The sequence below is a fragment of the Charadrius vociferus genome, unplaced genomic scaffold, assembly GCF_000708025.1.
Source record: "Charadrius vociferus isolate BGI_N301 unplaced genomic scaffold, ASM70802v2 scaffold472, whole genome shotgun sequence".
Lineage (NCBI taxonomy): Eukaryota > Metazoa > Chordata > Aves > Charadriiformes > Charadriidae > Charadrius > Charadrius vociferus.
In genome coordinates, this window is record NW_009647735.1 from 9,855,915 (window position 1) to 9,863,634 (window position 7,720).

The following is a 7,720-nucleotide window of genomic DNA, read 5'->3' on the forward strand; positions in this document are numbered from 1 at the left end:
TTAGAAGATGGCAACTGGAAATGAGAGGGAGACTTGGAAGTTAATGAAAAGTAGTCTAACACAACACATGAATTGTCCACTCTTCTGAACAATGGGGGAGTGAAACAAGGCCCAGTAATACTGCTAGCTATAACCAGGATACCAGCAGATCAAGCACATCTACTTGCGAGGTTACAAAACTCTGAAGCCAAACAGCAGCAGCAGGACACAGCAGCTCGGTACAGCAGAGCTTTGGGAGCTCTACAGCCTCCACACACCTCACCACAGCAGGGCAAACAGACTTGCTTATGCTAAATGACATCATGGGGCATCAGAAATGACTTGAGTACCAATTCAGGAGGCTTCACAGCTGTTCTGTGGTGCATAACACTCCCTTTCCCCACCTTCCTCTCTTCCACCAGAACCAAAGAATCTGGTCTGTCCTTTCTCCTGATTGATTCTCATGGAGCTAACATCTTTTATTCTTAAAATACCTTTTCTCTTATACACAGAGGCAGAAAGAACTCCTTTACAGCTCTGTAGCCTGTGCCTCGAACAACATACAGGATGACAAGATGCATGAATTTTGTCAGGGGACAGATAAAAACCATGTTATAGTAAAACCACAGCTACAGCATAGACCCAAAACTACATGGGCTAATATTCAGACACAGAACAATTGGAAACACTTAAGTTAGAACTAGAAGGAATTCTGGACAGCAGCAAGAAGAAAGGTGGTAAAGCCCACGATGTTAAAAGCAGTCATAAGAGGAAGAACAAGTAGCAAAGTAGACACGAGCATGCAACGCGGAGTAGGGAAAAAAAGAGCAGTGTGACTTTGCAGGGCACAGCCAGCACACTTGCACAGGAAGATGTGGTGCCCACTGCTAAGAGCAGAGGGACAAAGTTACAGCCCAGCTCCTCGTGGTCAACGTTATCATAAGCCAGAAAGGGCAAGTCTTTGAGATGAGGCAAGGAAGCATTTTCTATCAATATTGGTGAAAAATTAATTATATGTCCACAAAAAGATAAGGGTTGACAAACTTGAAGAGGGAAAAGGAGAAGCAGCTGGAACCTACAAGAGATGAGGCAGAGGAAGACTTGAAGTAGCATCATGTCCCCAAAACAGGCTGTAAGTAGACACCACAAGGAAGGCACTAGAATCAAATGATGCGACACCAACCTATCCCCCACCCCATTAGAGTCATTCTAATTCTAAACGTGGCACTGTTTTAAGCCCTGAAGCAGAAGACTCAGTATTGCTGTCTACTGGGGCTTACTATGGGCATAACTCATCTATATCAATGAAGGAGGAAGCCTGATATAATTTCACTGGTGATGGCTGATTAATTCTTACCTTATACCCTTCCCTCTGAAAGGATAACCAAGTCTCACTCACAAATGGTTTACTCAGAACTAAACAGGACATATTTGGACAGAGAACGTACCCAACTTCTGAAACTCATTTAAGCAGGAGTTCAGGGAATCATACCCTATAGCTGGTGGTCAAAGTCATTGCCTCCTTATTTTATCTAAAAACATGGTGACATTTTCTGTTTTGTAGTGGCAGATAAGCACTGTTCCCACAGTCACAAACAGAAACTGTGGAAGATGTAATCTTCAGAGATGCTCAGCAAGTTTCACCACTAAATACTTTGGTGATTCCATTCACTTTCTTTAGTTACAGAGGAGACAAAGCTTCTACAATGAGACAATTCCAGAGCAATACAGGATCCAATACATGTTTTAGGATGGCTGGCAGAAAGAAGAACAAAGTGAAATAAAAATAAAGACACCTGAAAGAAAACTCCTAAGGATTTGAAGCAGGTGAGAACCCTCTCAAGCTGACAAACACATTTTTTCTGCTGCTCAGAATACAAACAATGTCTCCTCCTCAAAGATGTCCCCCATCCAGATTTCCAGACAGACAGCAGACCTTACAACAATAAGCAGCAGAGAGGTCAAGTAACCCAGATGAATAAGGAAAGTTTGTTTATACGTATACTTAACAGGACCAACATACTCCTCAAATTCACCTTCAGATGCTTTGCACAAGTCTGCAATGAACCACAGCGGTGACACTCCTATATATTTCCCACTTTCAGCCGGCCTGGTCTGCTCAGTAGGAAGAGACTCTGGGAACAATTTTGGAGCATAAGAAATCCATTTGGGCACTCCCTCCCAGAGGGTAATGCAAGCAACAATTAATCTAGGAACTTGCCATGCCACTTGTGCTCTACAAATATACCAAAAGCATCTGGTTTCAACCTTAACATTGCTTTCACGCTTTGGGCGCAAGGGCATTATGATGCAAGAGAAGGCTCTGCCAAACTTACCAGCCACAACATTGACCAACAAAACGGTCTTAAAGAGAACAAGTCAACTCCAAACTATTGGTATGTGTTTGGGATAGACACGCAGACCTTTCTGCTGGCCCAAGAGTCCGCAGTACCCCAACTTCTTGGCTGGAAGCACAGCGCTTGCCCTGTACATTCAAGGTCCCGTCCACTTTCATCAGCTCTGCCCGAATTCCCCCAGCAGAACAAGCTCACACCTTCTGGCAAACAACCCCATACTTCTCCTTAGGATGCACAAAGCTATGGACGCCACAGCCAGTCCAACAAAAGGACCCTGTATTCAAATATCCTGTTCCTATTCACACCGAGAATGGATACCTGGGGAGAGAGTATGAGAAACATACCCAACAGGACGTTCCTCTTCCGCACATCCTCTGATCAAGTAGCAATGAACTGCTGAAGAACTGCTTGGCTTGAGTTGCACTGAGACTGTCACTGTTAAGAGCCCGTACTGGGTAAATCCTCCATGAATCTGTCTAATCCTCCTTTGAAGCAATTTATACTTTGGGCCTCCAAAAATTCCAGTGGCAACACATTCTGCAGCCTAGCATTTTGTTTTTAAAAGTATTTTCCTTTTGTTTATTTTAAACCTGCTGCAGCAGAGCTCTGTGACAAGGCGATGCAGAGCAGACAAGTGCTGACTTTTTCATGTATTTATAAGAATCTGGAAACGTTGAGGCTGGACCCAAGGAGGTGATGCTGACAAGCAGTTTGGGTGGGAAAGCACGGAATGTCCCTGCCCATCACTGCAATTCTGTTTCCCCGACAATTAATGCTTTCCTGTGGCTTTCAGCTGCTAGCTGATGAGGATGAAGAGGGCAGCCCTCAGAACAGGACAGAACGCTGCTTTCCAGCTTGGTGGGTTGCTCTGAAGTCAAACTCAACGAGAGGAAATCAGAGCTGCCCAGCTGCAGCAGGGTAAGAAACGCTACTTCTCCACTTTGCCCCAGGCATTCAGATTCATCTGGGATTTCTGCTTGAGCTTCACAGTAAGTTAAGCTGCCAACTGAACACGCACTTTACCTCTGGTAAAGTCTCTTCTCACTTTCTCCAACAGAAGAAAAATAGCTTACTGTTTCTGGCAGATGCCGAAATGATCCACCACAAGTCATCATCTTTTTTATTCCAGGACCATCTAATGTACAGCTCAGTCACTGGGCTCTGGTCACTGGTCTGCTCGAAATCTTCCTCTTTTCCAGTCACATACCTGACAGCGAGAGGAGAACGTGGAACATGACTTGACCAAACAAAGAGGCAGCACATTGAAATCCTGCACAGTGCAGCGGATACAACTGCTCTATTGGGCATTTGAAAACTCCTTACTTAGGACTCAGCACCATCCCCTCTGGAGTATTCAGTAACAGATATTCCTGGGAAGATCAAATTCAAGAAGCGAAGTCCCATGCACAACAGTCTGAAGCAGAGTGCTTCTCAGGTAGCACGCAAGAGTTTCCAAAGAAGTGATGGGACAGCTGAGGATCCTCCCCAGCTGCACAGGACTGGCATAGAATGCAATATTGACCCCTAAATCCAACACGTGTGACTACCAGATCTAACCTGCCCTTTCTGCCAAAGAGGGGGCACGTGGATGTCCTCTCAGATCTGGAAGCTCAGAGTGAGACATCTCTGCCAGGATACTCAAGTACACCAACTGACTACTTGGGACTTTATTGAGCTTATTAGAGGCATCGGTGGTGCTGTAACTGCACAGATCTTCCACATTTCAGTGCCCTTGGATAACCACAAGCAGCGGAATATGTGGCCTACCTACAAAAATGAGGAGCTACATTTAATTAAAATCAGACAGTAAGAAAAAAAATACTGTTGTTACTCTCTCACGATGAAGCGAATACCTCCAAAGTCTCTGCTGCCCATGAAAGAGCACGGCCATGCAGCTATTGCCTTCCTCTAGCAAAGGAACAGCACCTGCTGTCCTAGACTTCTGTTCATGGATATGGATTCAGATTTTCAAGACTTTTGAAGGCTGAAGGATTTCTCTTTTTTGCTATTAGAGATCATTTGGAATATGAAAAGCATTAACTAATAACCACAAAATTTAAGACTCTTAAATCAACATTCCCACTAATTCCTACCTCTGAGTTCTGTAAGACCTGAGCGGAGCTCTGGAGGAAGTTCCTAGATTTTGTGCCAAATTTTAGAATAAACAGTAACACCCAACCTAGTATTTCTCGACAAAACCAACTGTGGTCGATACACAGTTCTATCAATAAAACATTAAGAAAATAATACCATGTCCTACCAGCACGGTTTCATTCAACAGATCTTCATTAACCATCTCATACCTTGAGCGTGAATATGGCAAAAGCTAACTTCATTGCTGTGACTTATCCCAGTTTGCCTGGGCAGCCGATAGCTTTCCAGATTCAAGCACGGCAAACGCTTATTACAGACTGGTTAACTCATTTTAAAGCAAACGTTTACCAGGAGAATCTCTGCAACACTTCAAAGGTTCTTGACAACATTCCTCAGATCTCAGCGTTATTTGCTGCTAACCCCAACACCTCTGCACTAGTAGCAAACTCCTAAGACAACCAACAGGAGCATTCCCATCCATCTGGAATGCCATCCTGGCAGCAGTTTGAAACTGCTTGGCTACTCTCACATCTTTTCGTAAGACCAGGATCCCTCCAACCACTAAGTGGCAAGGCTTTGCAACAAAGAAAGGAGCAGCAGGTCCAGGCATGCTTCAACAGACCTTGCTTTGTTCACACACGTTAAGACAGAGGTCTTAGCAGCAATGCCTGGAGTCTGGAGAGCAATTCAGCTTCAAGAACTCCACTTGGTCATCAAGTCGGAGAGAAAGCTCTCCTGCCGCTTGTACAGCTTTGTGACTATACATGAATATGCGACATGTCTTCCCAGGCTCACCACTCCCCACATGACAACACAGAATCATAAAATGGTTTGGGTTGGAAGGGTCCTTAAAGCTCATCCAATCCCACCCCCCTGTCATGGGCAGGGACACCTCCTACTAGAGCAGGTTGCTCAAAGCCCCATCTAACCTGGCCTTGAACACCTCCAGGGATCTGCCAAAATAACGTTATACACAGGGGAGGGGGTTGGGGTGGGTAAAAAAGAAGGGTCCTTAAAGCTCATCCAATCCCACCCCCCTGTCATGGGCAGGGACACCTCCTACTAGAGCAGGTTGCTCAAAGCCCCATCTAACCTGGCCTTGAACACCTCCAGGGATCTGCCAAAATAACGTTATACACAGGGGAGGGGGTTGGGGTGGGTAAAAAAAGCTTTGGGAGTAGTCTCTGAAGCACAAAAAAGCATGGAGGTGCATAGCACACTGGAGCAGTGTCTGTTGAAATTGCCCTAATGATATTAAAATGCTGATTAAAAGACAGAAATAGACAGTAGACCTGGAAGCACTCAAAAAAAAAAAAAAAAAAAGAAGTTGGGGCCCTGAGATGCCTACCTGTTGCCCAAATGCTGCAGGAGGGTGTCGGACCACCTAATGCAAGGTTCTGGACACCTGCCACAAGCAGGCATGGCCAGCCGGAGGGGAAGGCTGCCAGCACAGCAGGTGACTCTCCAAAGGAGAGTGCTGTGGCCCGGGAACAGGCCATGAGGTCCTCAGAAAACAACTGGCTGAAGCCCTGAAGAACGCAGTCTCAAGTCAGCTCTGCTGTGAGCAGGAGGTCTGTTGGACTAGAGACCTCCAGAGGTCCCTCCTGACCTAAATCTGCCTGCAGTTCTTTGAATAAACCATACTACGCAGGGAAGAGAGAGAAGACAAGAGGGCAGAGTCTCAGGGAGAATGCATCTTTGAGAGCAAAACATCTAATTTTCCTCAAGCAGAGGAATATACAGAGCTAAAATACTGGAAGCACAAGGTGAGCTGTCCCCTCGGCCTCACTGACAGCCCCAGATCCCTCTGCAAGCTGCCAGCCACCAGGTCCCTGGAAGGGCATCCCAGCATTGGGACGCTTCATCCCACACGCAGCTGCACCAACTGGCCCCGGGTAACATGCCAGGTTGCACAGACCGATGTCTCACCCAGCCCAGTGACCCTCTCTGCTGCCCAGGGCTGAGTCAGCATGGCAGGCTCATGGGAAGAGGCCAGGAGAAACCCTCATGGCAAGCTGGACTGGGGAAGATGGTCTCAAGCACTGCCCTTTCCTGACCTGTGCTGCCAGAAGAGGAAGAAGTCAATGCTTAAAACACTCTACCAAGATTAAAACAATCCCAGTGAAATCCGGCCTTCGCTAGGTATTGTCACAGCTGCAGCCTGTTCCATACTTCCCTCAGGTTGCTTTCACTGTAACCCCTGTGTGCTAGAGGCTTCTGCCAGTACACCCGTGTCCATCAGGGTCACACGCCCCATCACCGCTGACCAGAAAACATCTGTAAAAGAGGCAATGCGAGGGGCTTTGCTCCCAAAGTAAGGCCGTGGGCTCAGCCTCGGTCCCTTGCTCCAGCTGTCAGAGCTGCGAAGGAATCTGCTGTGGCTTACTGTCATCCAACCAAGCACCCTCCAAGGTGGGGACATCGTCAGCGAGAGAGACGTTAAGCAGGTGAAGACAGAAAGGGGGATCGCGCAAATTAGGGTGCTAGGGCCGTAAGGCCGCAGGTTGGCGGTGACAGGCAGCAGCTCTGTAGGCTGGGGCTGCGCCTTATAAGAAAGCCGGGCTGGTGAGAATGATGGAGGATACAGTCTTATCGCCAGCTTTGATCCCGCGATGAGAAAACACAGACTAAAAGTTTTCTTGGGGAATGCAGCAGCTGTGAGGGAGAAAGAAGTTACAGCCTGGAAGAGCAGCCATAGCTGAAGCACAGCAGGAGGAGGAAGAGGAGGAGAAGGGAAGAGCATGAACGAAGGCAGCTCTCACCCTCACCACAAAGAGCCTCCAAGACCCATTCCCAAGTGCTCACCCGAGCATTCTGTCGCCCACCACTGCCCAGCATAAACTGTACCCAGCGCTGCCTCTGCCCAGCCCACAGCCAGGGCCTTCTCCCATACCGGCCTTGCCGGTGTGTTGTGTACCCTCCCAGCTCCAGACCACATTAGAGCCCAGTGCCACCCCCCAGGGCACCTTGCTGGCCACTGCTGCACTGCTCCCAGCCAGCCCAGCCCTGGGGGGCTTTGCCTCCTCCAGGGCCACAGGGAAGCTTCAGCCCTGGGGGCACCTTCCTCTCGCAGGGCCCCATCCTCCAGAGCAGCACACAGTGTCCAGTGATCCACACACCCACGCTGGGCCTTGCGAACCCCCCACGTTCGGCCCCCCTATAAACACCCCCACCCCCTCAATACGGTACCGGGACCGGTCCTGCTGGGGCGGCCACAGCGGGGGCTGGGGCAGGTCTCATGAACCACGAACACCCTGGGCCCAGCCCGCGATGGCAAGGAGGGAGCCCCC